The 21,820-nt window shown below is 45.2% G+C and overlaps 1 long non-coding RNA gene across 3 annotated transcripts in view; it reads left to right on the forward strand.

Moving 5' to 3' along the window:
• The window catches only part of LOC112986472 (uncharacterized), a 371,351-nt gene extending 357,287 nt beyond the window's left edge, over positions 1–14,064 (forward strand). For all 3 annotated transcript variants that reach the window (XR_010390269.1, XR_010390268.1, XR_010390270.1), the window contains one exon: positions 12–14,064. This is a non-coding gene — a long non-coding RNA (uncharacterized LOC112986472). The remainder of the gene's footprint in view (positions 1–11) is intronic.
• Positions 14,065–21,820: the final 7,756 nt, after the last annotated feature.

A 21,820-nucleotide genomic window follows, 5' to 3' on the forward strand; every position in this document is an offset into this window, starting at 1 on the left:
TCTACAAATAGAGCATTGAGATGGATCTGCGCTTACGGAGCGGCGACGCGCGGGACTCGACGGAGGGGCTCCCGGAGCAGCCCGGGAGGAGCGCAGCAGGACCAGCCACCGGGCACTCGGCCGCCAGCGGTCCTGTTAACCGGGATATCAATACAAGGCTGCAATACATTGCCCCAGCCAAAATAACCCCTGGGAAGTTGCCCCTGTTCTGAGCAGCATTTGGTGCTTCTGTGATATACGATACCCAGGCATCATCCTCCCCAGATCAGGCCACTAGGCTTGAAATGATAAATGTCATATGAAATTTTAATTCATCATATTTAATTCCTGTTAAATGCTCCAGTGAGTACTGGAAATCATTATTTTCTCCTTTCCCTCTTTATCCCCAGAAAGGCTTTTACCAGGGCAAATGAGCAAGTGTTTCGCAGTCTTTTCCATTATGAAGGAGTTTCTTCTGTAAAAATGCAAGTGTGGACCAGAAGAAACGAAATCGCCTTAGCATTCTGATTCAAGGTACTAAAAAATAATTAAATGGTCATTAATGCCATACAGGCAGGGTGGGACAGCACAGTGAATCAGATGAAATTTTATGACAAGAGAATATGTCATATTTCTGTTTGTTTTAACAAAACATGAATTTGAGGTTATGTTTCTCCTGCAGTTAATCTGAATTTCTGTGTTTGTTTTATTATCTGTCCTTGGGGCATGGGCAAAGTTTTACCTGATTATCTAGAGTCAGCACAGACAGACATAACTTCAGGCTCCTTAAGAGCTGCAGATGGGCTCCTTCCGCGTCCTGGCAGGATCTGCAGCCGCGATCAGGTAAACGCCCAGGGGGTTAGAGCATCTGGTGACCTGTTCCAGCATTCACAGAAAAAACACCAATCTTTCCTTGTAATGACACTACCTAAGGACCAGTCAGAAAAAAGAGGGCTGGCAGGCAGAAGAGAAAAGCACCGAGCGCCTCTGCATTTCATGCTGTTTCAGATGCACCATCTCTTGTTAATTTTTCTCCTTGCAACGTCTTTGGGTAGAAATACGCTCGGGTGTAGCAGGAGATGCTGCATGCCATGTGCAGGACCACGCTGCTCCGGCCACGGGGCAGCCAGGGAGTGCTGAGGCCTCGCAGGGAGGCACCTGGCTGCGGTCCCCACTGTTGAATTTACATACAAAAAGGGAACTCGTGAGGTCTCAGGAGCTGACGGACCAGCTGAATAAAGGGTGTGCGAGGGCTGGACTCGCTGCAGGAGCTTCAAACGGCAGCGCTGAGCTATCCCAACCTGCGCTCTGCGAGCAGCACGGGTGACATCCCTTTCTGACTCCTTGCAAGGATGCCTCAGAAAATAACGCGGCGCGGAGTCAGAGCACCGATTGCATAGGCTTGCCCTGGTTTGCATTCAGGTCTGCAAGGGCAGCCTGGGAAAAGTTGCTCATACAAGATTCACGAGGCTGCTGGGCTAAGTTTGGAGGAAAACAGCTTCCAGATTGAACACCAGATTGCCGTTGCACAATGAGTAGAAAACACAACCTTTATTGCATGAACATAAGTAACACTGGAAAGTACGAATCACTTGGGAGCCAGGCCCTTTATGCAGCTTTTGTTTGCGATAGTCTTCTATCATGTCTGAGCAAAATTTTAAGCAAAGAGAATCAGAAACTGATATTTTTTATGGTTTTTATTTTTTCCTGAGGAAAGGTATTACGCTATTCACTTTGGCTGCACTTCCCACCCTGCAGAAATTATTTACCCAAGTGCAGCAGCAAAGTGGGTCAGGGGGAATAAAAAAAGGCACTGCACACAGAAATCCTGAATCTCTTGCAAAAGTTGGATTAAGACTCAAGCTACTGTTTAATGAGCGCTTGCCACGTTCTCTATTTTGAGGGAAAGGTGTCAGCTCAGACAGCGGGGCAAAAAGCCTGCAGCATTTGAGCTGTCAAATCACTCTCCCCTGGTTTGCAAGGCTAGCCACAAAGCAGGCAGCAGCAAGGAGGATTCCTCTCTCCAAGCCCCTCTGCCTTTGCTGCTTTTCTGCAGTTTCTGCCGCAAACTGCTCCGTTTAGGTTTAATAGTACAGTCACATCTTTTCCCGACTCTCCGAAGCGAAGGAAGCTCGCTTTCCCGAGCCCCCGGAGTGAACTGGGGGGCACACAGATAGCATCAGCTGCTGTGGGTCCCGCACTAGAAAAATAAAGAGCTCAGGTTGCAAAAAAGTGAGCTAGGGCTGAAACCTGAGAGAAGCGGGTAGTCTGCCTGACAGCTCCCTGTAGCTCCAGCTTAACGAGCAAGGCTGCAGCCAAACCTTGGCCTAGCTTCTTGCAACAGGAAAAGGCACTTTGGTGCAGCTGGGAAGACTGGAACGCACACTCATATAAAACGGTATTTGCAGAGTAACCAAAGAGAAGACCGTAATGTTTGTGAAAAGCAGTTTGTGCAGATGAGCAGGGAAACACAGGCAATACTGGTACTTCAGCTCAGCAAGATCTATCAGTAATAAACCAGAAATGGAAGATACTGGATGAATTTTGGAAAGGCTGTTGGCAGAAGGGTGTTTTTCCCACTTTAACAGCAGGAATCCAGCCAAAAAAGCACGGTCCATTTCTTCTTCCACTAGTCCACTAAAACCACTGTCTTAATCCAGAAACACTTCAGGTGGTGCCATATGTGGTTATTTATTTGTGTCGTTTGGTGCTGGCCAGCGATCCGACTGGCTCACAAAGAAGCAGTAGCACAATTTCCACCTCCAGTGGCTTCCTACATGGAAAAGGCAGGCAAAGGAAGCACTACTATCCCGTGGGAACGGGTGCACCAAGCAGGTGAGACAACAGCGGTGGGATTTTCAAAATTGCTCTGAGCTGAACAAAGTCTGTTCTCACTGAGGTGAACTGGAGTTTTATTCCTGGTATCCTTAGGAGCATCATGACCAGGGACAGGTACAGCCAGGGAGCAGACAGGGCTGCGTGGTGTCAGGAGCTGTACACCGAGTAGGATGTGGCCAGCAGAGATCTACTGGATCCCAGCCTTCAGAAATCTGCCCTTGATTAAGCCAGCAAAGAGTGTCTTGAAAATGACCTTGCAAGTGGCCTTCGCAAGGTGACCAGCACATCGGGAGCATTGCCACGCAGAGCACCCACCTGTCTTAACTCTCAGAGCAAAACCTTAAGGTCAAAAACCCAAAGTCAAAGCTGGAAATGGTGGATAGCTTCTGAGCTAGTACAAACTGACCTTCAGCCAGGAAAGTGGGTAGCTTTCTGGGGCAAGAGGCCTGTTTTTTGCAAAATGAAATTCCAAAATGACTCCAGAGTCTGCTTATTAAGACCAGATTTGTTCTTTCACTTCCATGTGAGTCAATTGTTCGGCTGCTTCTTTTCCTTAGGTGTTTTCACGGCTACTTAATGAAACCCTCCCACCAGCTCCTCACTTGAAAAGGAGGAATTCAGACAAGTTTGGAGAGTCCTCAGGGAAAAAAAAAATAGCTGGGCTCCTCTTCTGATCATATGCTTTCCTAACACCATAGACACGATGGTGGTTTCCACAACGTGATTAGACCCAGAGGTGAGACCAGTGGGCAAACTGGAAAATATCATTCGGCTTATCCCATGTGATCTTTCCTCACCAAAATGTTTCCAAACCAAGATGTGTGGTATGGAGCAGCCTCAGATTGCTCACAGATGTCAGGATAAAGCGAAGAAGTTCATTTCCGGCTGTGAAGGAAAGGTCACAGAGGACACAGCTCATGCAAATCTCCACTGGTTCATGTGTACCCGGCAAACATGAAGGAAGGCTTTTATCGTGCACTTTTTCCATGCAGACAGCACGTTTCACAACTCTGATTTGCATTAGGGTGAGTTTAAATGGGTACTCAACCTTAGACACTCTCTGGCTTCTAAAATATTTTTCAAGTGTTTTTTCCCCCTGAATTTTTCAAAGGTCGGCTCTTAAAGGTGAGTAATTTCCAAAGTGGCTAACTGTGCAAACCGATCACGGCAGAAGGTCCGAGTGGGAAAACGTACAGCCGGAGGAGCAGTAAGGCTATATATTTTGCAGTGTTTGGACTGTTTGTGAGCGTAGCCTGCGTCAGCAGTCTGTTTTCTCCCAGGCAAGAACAGATATTTCATGCAAACTTTGCCATCCTGTTCTTGTTTCCTGTGTATAAGAAATGACCTGAAGGCAGAGAAGGAGACAATGCAGAAAATTTTGATGCATGAAGGGTACTAACAAGCCAGGACTATTTTAAAAGAGCACTTTTCAGCATCTAAATTATTTAGCAGCCTGTCTAGTGGAGGCAGGGAAAGGGAGAAGGTCACTGGCCTACTGTGAAAAATAAGCAGCTGCGTGGTAGGAGCCAACAGGGAAGGGTACTTGCCATTTAACCACAATGAGGAAGAGGAAGACAAAGACTTTCTACCCAAAGCGTGTTGGTGCACATATGTCGTTCTGCAGATGTGTGATGCTTCAGAGCAGGGCCCTATTAATGGTGGCTAGCTCTACTTGACACCATGGCATTATCCATGCATCCCTACTACAAGGGTTTGTAGACTTGTTTCTGGAATCTGTCCTGAAGACAGGCATTCGGGAGTTTTGAGGACTACTCAGTGCTGATGTCTTTGCTATCAACAAAACAGTCTATCCACAAGACTTTCTTGCTGTGGGTACCACCTGCCACCGGTTCTCATTTTGATATTACCCTTTTCACCCCTTCTCCTTGCATTGCACACCTGAATCCTTTTAAAACTCAGCAGCTCCAACCAAATGTGAGTCTATTTCTTTTTTAAACATAAAGATTAAAAAGCCTGTTCAGAACATATAGCTGTGAAGTACTTTCCTTTGCTGGAAGTTCCTCTCTGAAAACCAGCTGAGCTTTTCTGGGGCTGACAGCCTGAACTAAAGCCAGTCGAAGCTCAGCATGCCTGCAAACAACGCCTTGTCTTCTGTAGGGACCAAAAGTTGAACAGGCCGCATTAGACCTAGCAGAGTCCTCCCTGGGAGCAGACACAAAGCTGGTATCTGGACTGCATATGGCCAAGAAAACCCTGGAGGATGCTTGCAAAGTAGTGCACTGCATCCTCTAGTCCAGACCAAACTGCAGCCGGGGATTCATTTCAGCAGCTCTGGAGTCGGCGACTTCTGTTCGCTCAGCTTCTCCCCATCCATCATTCACTCTGGCCTTCTCCTCCTCCTGTTGCATGTGCTTTCTTTGAGACCGCCATAGATTTGCAGTTCAGCCACAGATGAACTGTCCCGTATCCACGATGTGTCAGTGCTTTGGGATCTTCAGGGGAAAAATGCCTAGAAACATTCACCATCGTCGTCGTTTTTGCTGTGTTTGCTGCTCATTCCCAGGGAAGCAACAGAAGTGTCTCACACAGTAATCCCTGATAAACCATCAACAAATGCCTTCTTTTTTCAATAATTTCCCGCAGGAATAGCACACACTTCTTGCTCCTTTGGCTGGTGGGGCCGACAGAGCCGTGTCCGTGTGTGTAAGCGGCATGGTCTTATGAGCACCAGTGCAGGGCTCATTATAACCCGAGTGAAAACAGAAAAAGGTAACTGGGAAATAGATGTCAGCAGTGCTTCTAATCATCGCAGGCCTCCTTTGACACATGTTTTTAATTGCTTTAAAAAAAAAAGGAAAGAAAAGAAATAAAACCAGTTATGAATAATCTAATAAGCTTACCAACCACCTGTGAAACGTGGCTTCCCAGCTGCACAAAATCAAACGCAAGAATAGAAAACAGAGAGTTCTCCGAGGCAACACACATTCGCATTAGACGCGCGTCATTCCAAAGCCACAGCAGAAAAATGCATTAATGCCATTTTTGGCTCACAGTGTACATGCCACTCTGTAAAAGTATCTCAGAGGAGTGTTTACTTAAGTAACACAGAGAATCTGCTTTAAAGTCAAAAGGTAGAGGTGGGGGAAGATGGAAGAGGGAAACCTGCTCATTGGCATCATTTCAAATGAAAAACTTCATCAAGAAAACCCCACATAGCATTAATTTGAGGGACTGCAGTCCGGGAGGCAAGTTTACTCAAGAATAGTTAAGCATATTTTCCTGGTACTGAGGAGTAAATGCTCAAGCAAAACTAAAATGCAGAGGGCTCTATAGACACGGCTTTATTCAAGAAGCAATTTGTTTTCCTGGTATGAAAAGAGATTTATGTTCACTGCATTTTGGAGCCACCCAGCAAATATCCTCATGAAGCTGTTTTTCATGGGAAAGAGCTGTTTCTTAGAAGGAAAAAGGTAACATCCTGACATGGAGGAAAAAAAATTAACTCTATTTTCAAGGCAGTTTTGACATGTTTTTCTTCTACACAGAAACAGACTTCAAATACAGCTTCTTAACCACTACAGCTAACTGACCCACCCAGAGAACTCTTTTTCCACAAACAATATAGCGTCGGGAGAAGGAGTCTGAGAGGAAAAGCAAACAGTCCTTAAAGTATCTACTTTATTTGGATAGTTCTGAACCACTGACATTGGGGGCAGGTTTTAAGTCGGTGGGCGTGAGGAGAGGAAAGCTCATGGTTTTGATTTGAAGGAGCCACATCAAAACCTGTTTTAGTAAATGGAATGGCAGTATTTTGAAAAATACATCCTTCTTAAGGGGATGTTAGGGAAAACAATCCCATGGCCTGTTGAATAATAAAAGCCAATGTGTTAGTAGAGGAGAAAAAAATAGCCTGCAAGTGAGATTCTTGGATCAATCCGACTTGTACCTTCCCTGGTCAGAGTAATATCTGTTAGGCAAAGGAAATCATTATACAGATGTGGTACTGGTGGGCAGAAAAGGGTCAGTGAGCAGGAGAGAGGTCAAAAATATATATATTTTTTCTTTCTTTCCCACCAAATGGGCTGCAAGACTGGAGTCCCGCACACCATGTTGGGAAGATGCTATGGAAGCAGCTGTCCCGCTCTGGATGGAGCTGGTGCCCCCATCACCGATTCACCTGCCCATCCTGTCCATGCACCTTCTGCAGAGATTACATGTCTGGGGACAGGAGGAGTAGGGCTTAGCTGGGGGCTGTGCTAGGATGCTACCCATCCTGCAGCAAGGAATACTTTGAGAAGAAGACATGGGATAAGCCAAGTCATATTTGCCAGTTTGCCCACTGGTGTCACCTCTGGTTCCATCACTTCATGGAAACCAACACCACAGCTATGGTGCTGTGGGTGCAACACCGGGATGGCATGGAAAATGAGACTTCCGTAGTCCTTGTCTTCAGCTGTCCCACGCATTCCTGGTAACTATGTTGTAATCCTCCTGTGTAGTTTAATTTGGGGATTGTGTTTCATTTCCATGCTATCCCTGTGTTGCACTGTTCTCACCCCTGGATAGCTGCCTCCTACATCTGAAGGAGCTTTTTAATTTTTTATGAACCATTTTGCACACTTCCACAGGTAAGCAAAAGCGAGATGAAAAGTCGTCCATGTCTTCTGCGTTGTTGGAGGCTTCTGGGGGAGGCCAGCAAAGAGCTGCTGCTGTGCGGCAGGCCAGTGCACTGGCCCATTCTGTGCCAGATCATGAAGTTACCGGCAGAGGTAGCCAGAGATCGGCAGTCCAATTCCAGGAAGATTTCTGAGGTTTGGAAATGTGTTTTCATTCCGGTGTAGAATGAGAACTAAACCTTTCAAACGTTTCCCTGAAATGGATTTGGTTTTTGTTGTTGTTGCCATTGAGACATCTGTTTTCAGATGGAGAAGATCAGGGTTTTCATTTAGATCCTTCTCCGCTTATAAATTGACCCTAGAAACTCTGAAACCTTTCCCATGGAAGTATTATTAATGGGACCATCTCACTGTGAAACATTTTGGTTTGGAGGAAGCAGCCTTTTCCAACAACAATGACAACAGATCTCATTAAAATGTTTGAGTGGCTCCAGTCTTAATAGCAGCAAATGGTTCATCCAGCATCTTCAGGTCCTGCAGCATGAAACGCGATAACAATGTGACATTATTGCCACCCATCAGATAGGCAATAATACGGTATTCACTTTGCATATCTGTAAGGGCCCTATGTCAATGGGTCATTGTTTGGAACAGATCTCTTACAAAAATGGGAAAAGGGAAATACCATGAAATACCTCCAAACTTTCAATGCCATTTAACAAAGATGCATTTTGGTCATTAATCACACACATACAGGCAAGCTCTCAGAAAAGTCCAGCTGTTCCAGGCCACAATGCTTTCTTTTATTGCTTTAAGCGTCTCCCTGCTAACAAGACAACTTCAACACATGATACCCAAGAAGGGCCATAACGCCTTATTCCCAACCTAATCGTTGTGACATTGTTTCAAATGGAAAAGTTCATGGACTTACTGCCTTTAAAAGTCCCAGTGCAGCCTAATTATCTTCTGAAGTCTTTTGTACCAGTGCTATCCGATTTCAGACCAGCGTGGCGTTTACCGGGCAGCTCCCAGGATAGCCTGGAATCTCCAGGGAATACGGAAAGTGAGCTCTTGTTTTTCCCTCAAAATCTGCACAGAAAGCACGTGCTGAGAATGGTTATGGATGCCCCTCTTCAGAGATATCCTTTTGGGATAGGGTAGCATGCGTAACAAGCTCTGCATGACTTCTCGTGCAACATGGTCCTTTCTGTTTCTGACCACGCAGCCTCCCGCACGGCTTTCCCGTGCCTATAGCTGCTCGCGGCCGCCTCCTCTTTTGGCATCGCCTCTCCCCATCACTGCCGTAAAGGGGCTAAATTCACCACTGCTCAAACCCACCGCTTTTGAGTGGGTTTAAAATTTCTCAGGCCACATTCCTACCTCCTCTCGTTTCCGGACTCTCAAGAATTTGCCACACAAACATATTCCTTCCTTTTATTTGTTTCTTCCAAGTAATTAGACCAGGGATTGTTTGCTACCTGTCATACCTTCATTTAAGTCATTTGGGAACAAAGTGAGAAAAGAAAAAAAATGAGAGCCTCTCAGTGGATTAAGACTGCTGATTGTAGTAACAAGAGGAGGTATTTTAATGACAGGTTTAAGACTTGCTAAGTAACTGCCACGAGGATTATGAATATATTTTGTAACAGGGCAAGATTAACAGATAATCCTTTAAAGAAAAAGATGGCGAGAGGCTTTTTAAAAAGAAAAATAAACTACGAAAACACCAAAAATCTTCAGAAATTCCACATAAGAAAAATTTTTCTCAGAAATGTTGACATCATTGAATATTTTCAGGTCAGTGTCCTCAGCACGGTTGAATTGGTGTGTCTTAATGTCAGTGGAACAGTGTTGATTTATACCTCTTTTAACTTGGGCATTTTTTAAATGAACTAACAAACTCTGTGCCAAGGAGCAGCTTGGCATCCTCAGTTGCAAAGAGCGCAGTCTGAAATGAGTTAGGCTCCTTTCTTAGAAAATGAGCTCTTGCTCTTGAACAATGATGTTATTGATACCTAAATGTCATATGGAAATTTCAAGGACACTTGGGGCCTTTCTCTTTCCTGACTCCCCAAGACTCAGTCTTAACCCTCGCCAAACTGAATCACTGGTCAGCAATTAGCTTTGCATGTGACCATTCAGTTCTTTATTCATTATGAGCAGTAATTATGACAGGAACACAGAAAAGGCTGTGTTTTCACTCGTTATCAGCAAGAAGAACGTACTGCCTGTAACACCTTCCTGGCTGGGCCAGTGTGGTTTTATACTCGCAGGTTAGGCCACAGTCAGCCCAAATAATCTCTGCTGACATTGAGGGAGCTTCTGAGCAGGTGGCGGCGGTCTGCAAAGCTGGTTGGAGACCGAGAGCCTCGTGGCTGGTGAGGCACATGGTGACTTGCACGTCTGCCACCTGCAAGGCAAGCCCGACTGCTCCCAACACCTGGGGGGAAGGATTCAGGCCATTCTCTGGCCAGCCGAAACGGAGACTGGTTTCATTAACATCTCTTTAAAGTGCCATCTGTTCTGGTATGAAAGCGAGTACAAGCGAATTTAGAGATGGGCTGTTTCAGAAGAGGCTATAGGCTCTTTCATTCAGCTTCGACCTGAGCTTCACCAGGCGTGTTTTCCAACTGCAGAACCGGAGAACTGATGGATGCAGCAGCACTCGGAGTCCTTAGCGGGAATCCCTAATCTAAACCATTTCTGAGCCGTGCCTTGGCAAACAACATCAGGTTTTTCCAAGAGGGAAGTATTCATATTACCATGCCTTGTAAAAGCCCTTTGGATGACCCACCTTGAAACCATTTCACTTAAGAAGAGCAGGGAAAAGTGCTCTATGGCAAGGAAAGAAGACTTAATGAAGCAGTTTTGGCATTTTTGCCCTAGGCACACCTCACACCTCAGAGGTACAGGCAAGACAACCTCTGTTGCTGCCGTGGCATTAAATTGCATGGTGGGGTCAAGGAAGGGCTTTCTGTCATTAAAAAAAGAGACAAATGAAAGCAAATTTGATTTGAATGAAGGCGAGAAATTTAGTGAAAGGGAACAAAACAGAATCTGGACAGATCCTACCTCAAGATGTGCTGAAATCAGTGCAAGCCATTTCACTCATGTGGACATGCCCTGCAGCAAGTTTGCAGTTAAATGTCCAGTTATGGCCTTTGTTTGGTCCATGGCCACAGAGAAGCAGAAACTGCTTTTTCTCCCAGAGAAGCAGTTTCTTGCCAAGTATCCCCACACAAAGAAAACAAACACACGAGAAGGCACCATCACAGATACCTAGGGAGATAAGCTGCAAAAACATGTGCTCTGGGCAAAAGTGCAAGGTGCAGAATGTGAGTTCATGATCTACATGTGTTCTTCACTCTGCTTTGTTTATTTTCACTCGGTTTTGATGTGTTAAATTAAGGGATAGTTCATGGCCGTAAGTCATCTTCTTGCTGTTGGAAGCCAAATAGTGGGAAGCAGGTATCTTGCACATCAGAGGCCAGCTGTTTCACAGGGAGACTTCAAATGGCTGTAGCTCAAATATGAGCAGTTGTTCTGTGGCTTAAAATGTTGAAGTAACTCCAAAGTTTTAGGAACAAAAATTGCCCTAGGTCTCAACTGCAAATTAGAAAGGGATGAAAATATCTGATCCTCAAAGGGCTTCAATTATTGAGACCATTAAACTACTGGGGGTGGGTCTGAGTTTCCGTTTCTGTTTGTATTATGCTTCCTGCTTGGGAGACCTCGCTGAGAGCAGGAACAAGCTGTGCAGCACACAAGGCGGCAAATCAGACGAGACGATCCCTGCCCTGCCGTTCAGCAGGATGGATGGGAAGAAGGAGGTGTCTTCACCTTCCCTCAACCACCGGGAAGCCCATCTGCCTTTGCCCAGGTGGCCGCGGCAGTCGGGTCTCCCACTGCATCTCCTTGAGCCTGGACCATGGCCACTGGCCATGAGTTAGGCAGAGACGGCGCAGCAGAGCGTCAGGTACGAGTGGTCGGGCAGGGCTTGGCTGTGCTGAGTCCTCCCTTGCCCGCATCAAGGTGTCAGTGAGCCCCCGGGGAGATTATTCTTATAAATCTGCAAAAGCAGAGGTTGAAAGCCTCCTGAGGCACAAGTAAGTGAATCCCATTATTTGGAGGTGAAGTGGGTGCTCCCACAACTTACAAATGAGCAGCCGACCATTCTTCTTTTCATTTTCTGGACATCTTTTCTATGCAACAGTTGGATGTGTTACAAAATTAGTTCAGTAATGGTCATAAGTGGTTGTAAAGACGCTTGAAGGAATTTCAGGTAAAGGCATGGAGGATTATCCTGAAACTCCAGCAGTCTAGCTGTTGGTGTCTGGGAACCAGCATGCATTTTTTCTGATCTGTACTTCTGCAGTGCTGTGATCTTACTGACAAGAGGAAATAAAGCAGCACCAGGCAGACAAGGGAAAATCATACTTTCTAAAAAACTTTCCCTACTCACAGAGAACCTGACTATATGTGACTCACAGTTATTAGTATTTTGAATCCATCCTTCTTAAAGTGTAGCGAGCCTGTTGAAGCAATAAATTCGGTGGGTAGTCACCACTTGGCTATCGGTGCATCCAGCGAGTGCATTGTCAAGCACCAGGCCAAAGGCAGCAGCAATCAAGGCTACATCATGATCCAGTAATTTCTGTTGTGTGTTTCATTGTGGTCAACATCTTTATCTTTGGTTTTGTAACAGAAATTTTAAGGAGACAAGACCCTTCCTGGGGGAGCCTGTTGTAAGCCAAAATCATGTCACCATGCTGCGATCACAGACAGTGGCTGGGAACCCAAACGCTGTCCAGTGTGTGTGTAATAAGGAGCACTGGATTAAGTAATGCAAAACAAAAATGATATTCACAAATAAACAGTGAAGTTATCACTTTGTTATTTATGGGTTTCACAGCTTCAGTTGTTCTCTGGCAGTGCTTCCAAGTGATGAGGTCCACAAAGTTTACCATGAAGATGATTTTCCTCCTGATGTTCCAGAAGTGAGGTATTCGCTCCTGGTCACTCAACATCCAGCTACCCAAGCAAGAAACAGAGGTTTTAAATCATCAGAGACACACTGAGGCTTCTAAGAGATTGAACTAAGCAGTTCTTGAACATGCCTCACTTGCCAAAAGAGTTTGCATAAAATGCATGCCAGTAATGAATGCTTTCATAGATTCATCCATCATTGCAAACAGGGATTGCAATTTTATTTCTAATGAACAACCCAATCTGTTCAGAAGAAGAAAAAAAAAAAAAAAAAAAAGAGAGAGGATGGCACTATGCTGTTTTTCTCAAGAATTAATTCCTCTGTACATTTACCACAACTCACTGGTACCTTTGATGCCAGCAAAACCACCAAGATAGAACCAACTACACCACCAATCACGTTGTTAATGAACAGCTCACCAGTAAGGTTGTAGCAGTCCTGCATGTTTTCCCAAATCCAATTTAAAGTCATAACGTACTTTATTAGCTGCAGACAGAATATTTAAATTCAAAATATTTTTTTTCAAGTTTCATCTTTTGAAATGGCAATTGGCAATATTCAAGCCACATGTTGGCCACTTGTTTTTAGGATACAGGGTGTACCTTAGTACAAACCTTTCTCTGTTTCTTGAAAAAACAACAATAAAACACCCTTTGCCTTTTATCCACATCTGGCTGCAGCAAAAACAGTGACCCATGGAATTCAAAATTTCATACTTCACTGCTGCAGGCGAAGTCCAGAGGTTATTCTTGCTGTGTTTGTGAAAGATGTAGCACTGTCAAGAGGAGAAGTGCTTATTGAAAAAACACATGAGGTTTCTGTTTCCAAAAATTATGGAATTAGCCAATGATAAGAGACTTTTTAATGCCCTCTAGCCATTCATGGGACTTTATAAGGAATAGCTCAGCTGTTAATTGCAAAACAAAAGTAAACAGTCCAAGTCAGATCTCATGTGAGGAGAATACCACCACCACAGCTCAGCAGATCTGTGATTCAGGAGTGTCTCAAAGGGTCTGAAATTCCAAGGATACTGTAAGACATGAAATAATGTGAAATATTGAAATAATTAAATGAAACAAAATATTGTGCAATACTAATTTTGAATTTAACCTTACACTAAAGATGTTGTAATATCATAATGAGTCAAGCTTCCTAGGCATGTTAGGAGGTAAGGAATTAATAACTTCTTCCTTGTTACAAGGAAGAGAATGATGAATTTATGTCACTTTCTGAAAGCCATCACCCAAAGATCACCTCTCTCCATTCCTGAAGGCTATCAGATAGAACTTAATATTGGTCTAAGCTCAGAAAGTGGGAGTTATACTCAAATGCATATTCTTCAGTGCTCTTGCTTTGCCAGAGATAGCACCATTATATAGTTACTAGAAACCCTATATATGAGTTATGAGTCCAAAGCCTGCCTTTAATATTTTGTCATCTCTCTAACTTATTGAGGGAATGCCCAGACTCATCACTCACAGTGCTGTCCTCCAGCGCAAAGGGGTCTCCTAACGTAAAGCTAGGCCTTTTTGCGAAGGAGAACATACACACAGCAAACATATCTTTGTGGGCCTGGAGGCACCAAAAGCCTATGGCAGCCTCAGCATTCCCAAATGAATTTTCACTCATGTAAGATTTAGGTGTATAATGGAGCAATAAAGTAGCCAGCTGTCCTTAAGTGCAGTAGGATCTCAGGATCCTCTTCTGTGGGAGAGCTGATGCCCTGGGAGCTCTTCTCTTCATTTTCTACTATTTATATGGCAAGAGGAGGTAAAGCAACTGTCAGCCACAAGCAATGACCTGGCTTCTGAGACAGCCCTGCTGCCAGGGTGGGGGTCTCTGCGCAGAGGCCAGCCCGTGTCTGGGGTTCAGCAGTTGTGCTCCCTGTTTTCCCCTGCCAGTCTGCTGTAAAGGGGACATTGAGCTGGTTGACATGAAGAGCGGGTCCACGCTGTGCTTTCCCTGAGCATATCCGCTGGGAGAGCAGCATGCTGCTCCTTCGATGGGGAATGTCTGATTCCGAAATCTGGTTTTGGCTGGCATGCAAAGCCTATCATCTTTCTTGTGTGTGCCAGGGAAGGGGGAGAGGAGAACTTTACAACTTTAATGATCTTCAATGAACTTTAAGAAGTTCATCTGTCAATGGGACCTTTAGGAAGCACGTTTCCTTCTGCCTTGCATGCGATTCTCAAAAACATTTGGTTGACATCCTTCTTTGAAGCTTCCCAATTAGCCTATGTATCTACAAAACCTGAAAAGCAAGCCATTGACAGAACCACAGTTTCACCATATTTTGACTGAGGAACAACTCGTCCTCTCTGCTTCCGATGGTTTGCTGTCCATGTTTCCTGGAAACAGGATTTCAGCAGTGAGAAGGCTAGTGGACCTGGTCCATTTAAATGGCTGATGGTTCCTCTCTGTGGCCTGAGTTCCGGAAAGCACCCTGAAAGCAGGGTATTAAATAGCTATTTAAATGCATTCCCTTTTTGCTGCAGACTTGAGAATGTTTAAGCCCTTTCCTGACCTGGGCTCTGACTTATTATGGCAGGTACTGAGACTTTATGGCAACAACTGCATTTAACATGCTTAGAATAAATGCTGGATAAGGATGCTACCTTTATGCGTGTGTGTGTACTACAATAACCTTTGTAACTCAAGTAGTGACAAATGAAACAAAATAGCGTACCAAGTAAAAAACATTTTAAATATATAATGTCATTGGCCATTCCTATTAGAAGAAAGAAAGTTTGAGTAATAAACTCCCTATTCTTAATTTTAAACCACAAGCCAAGCAATACATTGTATCGTATTAGTCATTTGGGAGCCACAGTAGAAGTATTTCTTTCCATTTGGATTGCCTAAGAGTCAACCTAGGAGAAAGGCAGAGTATACTGATGACACCAAGCCCATGTAGATAAATATCACATGCTTTCCAACTCCATCACATTTGGTTTATATCAAGAGCGCTAAATTCCTCCATAATTCCCAAAATTGCATTCCAACTGGTTGACATCCACATTAGCTGGATGTTAATCCAGTTAAAAATAAATGCAAATTTTGAAAAGCAAATGAACTCATACATGCTTGGAAACAACTTACTCCCAGTCTGCTGCCTTTTGGGAGACATCGGCAGTCTTTATTCCTCTTTCCTTTCAACACCATTTGAAAGGGATGCTCAAATAAGGTATTTTAAAACACACGAACCAAAGGGAAATTCAAGGAGGGGAAATGACTGGCCAGCTTCTCTGAAGGTCACCTTCCTCCTCACCTCAAAGCCAGGTCCTGAGGTTTGCACAGCAAGTCAAGGGGAATGGCCTGCAGACCCATCCAGGTCTCTGTCACTTGGGTTCCCCACAAGCTGACCATATGCCTAGAGAAGCGCTTCCCAGTCCTTTCACTTGTCACTGTTATCACCTGAGAAATGCCTGGACAACAAAGCCACGCCACTGCTGCTATGATACTTTTCCTGTTGCAGAGAAATGTGCTTAGTGAGAAAAGCTTTCCTGGTGCATCACCACCATTTCTACAAAGAACTGCAACCAACTGGTCCTCTTGCTTTTCTAATTCCCCAAGACCTGCTTGCCCATCCACTCAGCCGCACATTTTGTAGGGTTATCTATACTAGCACCATCTGGTGAGTCCTAGAGATATTACAGGCTAATGAAGAAAGTCACATTTTTTAAACCGAGAGGAGAAGCACCAAATGCATGAGGGATATGTCCCTCCAGGTGGGCTCCAAGAGGAAGTTCTTTGTGATGACGGAAGCACCTGGGCCATGCAACACTTGCTCCCCGGCCTTAGTTATTTGCCCACTTTGCTCCACAAAGCTCCTACGATTCTCGTGCAAAATCTCACAGCAGCATTTCCATGAGCCTGCAAGGGGGCTGGCCCATGCTGGGTAGGAGTCTGTGTCCCTGATTACAAGGGCTTTAATGTCCATTTCCCCACTCCTTTGATCCTGCCCAAGGCATGCAGAAGAAAGGAAAAATCTGGCTTTTGTCTGCAGCACGTTTAACCCTGCTGCCCAGAAATGGGACCTTGTCATTTAGTGGATTTCATGGGTGGATGAATGAGATCACAACAGTCTTCAGTTCATTAAAAATAAAAGCCCTTCATAGCTCTTACTTTAGATCTATTAGGAAATTAGTGCATTTCATGTCAGACATTAATGGCAGCAGAACACAGTATTAGTACATTTATAAGACAAATACAAGCAGAAGCTAAGTAGTTCAGCAGCTCCTGAGCTGACCTGGATTTCGGGTGAGCTCCTGCCGCCCAGCTGGTACGAAATCTCCAATAACAGACCACATCTGATACCGCTGCAGCCAGGGGTCTGTTGGGCGTTCGGCTTAACCGGTCTGCTAGGACAGCAACCTGGAGGCTGGAATTGCACGTTCTTGTTTCCAGCGGGAAGTTTTGAAGGAGTCTGATGTCGTTAGCAAAGCCTGCCCACCTCTCTTTTCTCCTTAGAGTCTTCCAGAATGCAGCCTGATTTCAGAACGTCTCTAGAGTCATCTCTCTTTGAAGAAACGAAGCATTTGTGAGAGAAATGCATGTTTTCCCATCTTTCTTTCTAGTAGATGCAGATCAAAGTTGGAGCTATGATGGGACGGTTCCCCAGTAAACCAGTGATGAACCGGGGGCCAGCACTTTCAAACCCCCTCTTCCAAAAGCCACTTCTGGTTCTTGCTGTGGCAGGGCCTGCAGCGTGGCATCCCCTTTTGAGAGGGAGTTGTGCAAGAAGCAGGAGGGTCTGGACTTTCACGCGAGACAGTTGCTGCCTCTGAACCTTCGGCACTGAGGTGCTGGTACCGCTCCATGCACTGGTCATCCACTGCCCTCCTGGGACACTTGGGCATGTGGAGGGAGCACAAATACAGTGAGTTGCCTTTAAAATATACCCATGGTACGATGTTGGTCTTGTCTCTTCTTGAGCCTGTTTTATGTGATCTCAGACACCCGCTGCCACTGGCATGAAGGGAGATGCTGGTGTCCAAGCAGAGGGCTACAACGGACACCCTTCTAGTGCTTAAGCAATATCCCACTGAGGTCCCACTAGAGCTGTGACGCTGAGCACACTTAAAGGGTACCAACAGCTCTGCTCACACGTGGCAGTGGGGCTGCCAGCTCACATTGCCTTCAAACAAGCACCAGAAAAGAAAAAAAAGATAAAAAAACCCTCAGCACCAAATCAGCTGGAAGCAAAGGTTATTTCCTAGATCATGCCTGCACCACGCAGCGCTGTGGCCAAGACAGGGTTAAGTGTTAATCTGTTTCCCTGTGCCAGTACTGACGTCTAGGAGCAAGCGACTTGCTACCAGAAGAAAAACTGGGGAAAACCAGAAGAGCCTCCACTGTTTGTCTGTACTAAACTGTTTGGAAGCAGGTGCCAAAAGCAGTTTTAGCTAAAGTTGGAACAAGCCCTTTGACAGGTATCTGCCAATCTCAAATTTCCTGGCCTGATAGCTGCAGGCTGCATGCGCCCGTAGGGAATAAGCAGCTTTTTCCTGAACTGCTAGTTGATATTTTGTAATCTATCAGATAAAAGGAAACCCAGGTATACCCAGTGACTGGAAGCCAGATTTGAAACAGTTCCAGCAAGAAACTAGGCATGTTTCGAGCAGTGAATGTGATTACCCACTGGGGCTCTCCCGGGAGATGTGATTGACTCTTCAACACTTGAAGATTTTCAATCAAGATTGGGTGTCAATCCAAGAGCAAGGCTCCATTCCAGCACGTGGGCCCAATGCGGAGGTACGATGCACATTTCCTGCATTATGCAGGAGATTTAGACAACAAAGAGTAATCTTTTGTGATCTTAAAACAGACAGCTCTAGGGATGATCAAACCTTGGAATTCATGTGCTGATATGTCAGAATTAAACTAAGCTGGCACTCAAAGCTTCCTAATAAATCTAGCAAGTGTTAATGTGTATTGATGCTAATTAAGGCAGTGAATGCATGGCTGCAGAAATGGTATGGTTGTACAAACAAAACTCAGCATACCAGTGCATGGCAGGCTTAAAGGTCACAAGCCCTAGTCTTCCTGAACGGTCCTACCTGACTTTCTGGGTCAGATGGTGAAAGGTGGGCATCTATCAGCCTCCGCTTGCTGCACTGCCACAGCTTTGGCCCCAACACAGCAACAACATTTCCCTTGATTTTATTCACTGTGTGGAGCAAAGAGGAGGTGCTCCTCTGCCCATTCTAATTACATGTAGTTAAAAACATCTGATTCATACTTAGGCTAATTATATTAATCCTAAAACATATAATCCCAGCTCTTATGTTGTCAGCATGTAATTTTGCCATTATTATGGAATCACAGAAAACGGCGCTGCAAGGGAGCTCATGAGGTCACGTGGTGCAAACAAGTGCCAAACGCTATCAAAGCCTTTTCCCGAGAGGTGCCCTGCGTAGCCGCTTTCTCGCAAAGTGTTGATGGCCATCCCACAGCCTTCCCAAAAAAAAATCCATGCCAGAATGCCATTAGCATTAACCTAAAGTTCTTTTGGTATGGTTTAAGCCCATGATTTTTTTGCCTTGCTCCCAGGTGGACACAAAAGGAGTTTATTCCCTCCCTTGCTGCTTAAATACTTGAGTTATAGTATCATGTCTTCCCCTTTGGTCTCCTCTGCTCAGAACTGAGCAAGCTCAGTTCTTTCAGTCTTTCTGCAGAAATCACGTTTTCTAGACCTCTCAGCATTCTTGGCTAAACTCTCTCCAGGTCTTCCTTGAAGTCTGGATCACAAAAGCTGGCCTGTTCCCTGCAGCTGCAGCTTTGCCAGTGCTGAGCTGAGCAGAAGGGCTGCCCGTGTGCATATGACAGAGACATGGATATGACATGTGACATTTTGGTCTCTCCATTCCAGTGTGCCGTCTGCCTCTTTTAGAAGTCATATCATGTATTTGACTATCCGTGGCCCATTTCTGTGACAGCCACCCCAGTCTGAGGCCCACTTCAGCCTCTAGGCCCTTTCCTGAAGAAGGCTCCCGGTTCCTTCTCCCTCCCCATGGACCTCTGCCCCTGTGCTAGCGAAGTGCTGTGATTCGCCTCTGTCTTCATTGAATTACGTCCTATTTATTTTAGTTGGCGCCTCATTTTGTCAAGATCATTTTGAGTTCTGATCTTGTCCCCGAAAGGGTTTACAACACCTCTTGCCTCGTCATCACCTTTGTATTGTTACTCAAAATTATTCTAGGTTCGAGTGAAAAATGTGTTTTTAAAAAGCCCACAAAGAGAAACCCCAAACAAACACCCGAAAGCTTTCCAAACCGCCTCAAGTGCTGAATGCCGACATACCAGTGACAAGAGTAGGTTTTCTCCAGATTTTTCTGGCACCTCCAGGTTTTGGCTGCATTTGATGGAAACAATGGAAGAATTGGTTATATTTATAGTAGATCATTTTTTCCACTTTCTCTTGCAGATTTTAGACAGCTCTGAAAGGAATTGGACACATTATCTTGGAGACAACGTCAGCCTCATTTTTATTCTACTCAAATCTATTTGTTTGCTGTTATTTAAAATAAGTGCTGTGCTGAGCTAAACTTAATACTGGTGTAATGTGGAAACCAGGATGGACCTTAATGAGTGAATTGATGCACCTGCATAGCAATCTTTTATTTTAATACAAGCAGCACAGCAGAGTGGGGTTGGCCAGACCCAATGATAGGTCTCTGCTGCTTTTGGAGCTGCCGCAAGTACCAGGTGCAGGATTTGTATGAGAAGCAAGATTTGTTAGCTCAGATTAGTCTCTGCACTTTATAGTTGTACAGCATTAGATGCCTGAGCCATTGCTGAACAGCGCAGTGAGGGTGCCTCTGCACCACCCTGCCTTGGAGAGGAGCAGACCCCCCAAATACACAGCCGAACAATAGTCCTTGGCTGACAGCAGTGAAAGCCAGCCAAAATATCAAGAGTTTTGGATTTCTGATCAAATGCCTCATGGGCACTGCTGGAAAGATGTCAAACCACCGGGGGAACTGAATCAGCTTTGCTTAGCTCTCCTGCAACTGCGAGGGCACGAAGGCCTGGAAGAGCCTTGTGGCAAGGGCAATAAATTGTGAACCTGCTTTAAAAATAAAGCCTGACCAGCTCATGAAGGGGTTTGCGTGAAACAGCAACGTGCAGCAGCGGGAGACTGGACTCTGAACACGACGTCCCATTCACTTTGTGACCGAGAATGAGGTGCAAGCAACACCACCGAGCAGTTGGGATCCCATTCAGCAGAGGGTAGTGTTTCACAAACATATAGATTGGTGGTTTTCAACCTGTGGCCCACAGACCCATGCAGGTCCATGGGCTACTTCCAAGAGTCTGCAAAACATAACTAAGAAAAGCCCATCACCGTTAGGCTTAAACCCATTGCAAGGGGATCTGAATCATCATTTAATATGTAGGTGTCCAGAAATCAAAATAAGACCACTGAAATAGCCGCTGAAGCAGCTTCTGATTTTTAATTTCACCATTTCACTTTAACAAGAGAAAAGGTAGATAGTGAAATAGAGCCCTTGCTAATCACTCTGCTACATTAAGCCCGCCAAATATAGCTACAGAGCAGTAAATACATATATTATGCAATACTGCATTCAAAAGAAAGAAACCCTTCAAAAAGCAAAGCAATCCCTAGAGCCGGTGAAACTCAGCGGTGTGGATTGTAACTGGGGTCCACAGAAGTGTCTTCTGTTTCACAGCACTGCGTCTCCGCACATATGTCTCAGGACCAATCGTGAGTGTGTTGTTAACCCAAAACGGAGCAGGTCCTTGTCAAGCTGCCCTGCTTCTCCTGGTTGGGTATTGGAGCTGGCCCAAGCCTAACGAGAGCTTACCATGGTTTTGACGCACGGCCATAACCCAGGTTTGCCTGATTTGCAAAGCCGAGTGAACTTTTGCGTGACCTGGGATGAGTCTCATGTTTCCTACCACCCAGCACTACTACTAATGCGCTTTGAAAGCTGCAGTCTTTACAACCCCCCAAAAAACCCCTTGCAATTTTATTTTTCCTCCCTTTGTGCCGTAATAGTATATCCCAGAGCTAAAAGCAATGTTTGTTTTCAGGAAAAAAAAAAAAAAAAGCTTCATTGAATTAATTAACTCCATGTGCCTATCTGAAGGGACATTCATCTCGGCAATGAATCGACGTGGGGCTCAGTGAACCCTGCTCCCACCCGGCTGGTGCAGCCCTCTGAGCTTGGCCTCCTCCGCGAGGCTCCCCGGGCATTAGACCCCGCGGTCCCTGCTGGGGAGAGCCAAACTCACTCAGCAGAGGTGAGACCCCACGTCCTAGAGCACACGGGGACCGGGCAACCCGCTTGCCCAGCCCTGGCTGGCTTCCCCACTGGTGCAACAGGAACCCAAGTTAAATGCAAAACCCTAGGTATAGGCAAATGCTAGGAGGGAGGCTCTGTTTTGGGATTTGTCAAGGTGAGATGCTTTTAGA

The sequence above is a fragment of the Dromaius novaehollandiae genome, chromosome 8, assembly GCF_036370855.1.
Source record: "Dromaius novaehollandiae isolate bDroNov1 chromosome 8, bDroNov1.hap1, whole genome shotgun sequence".
Classification (NCBI taxonomy): domain Eukaryota; kingdom Metazoa; phylum Chordata; class Aves; order Casuariiformes; family Dromaiidae; genus Dromaius; species Dromaius novaehollandiae.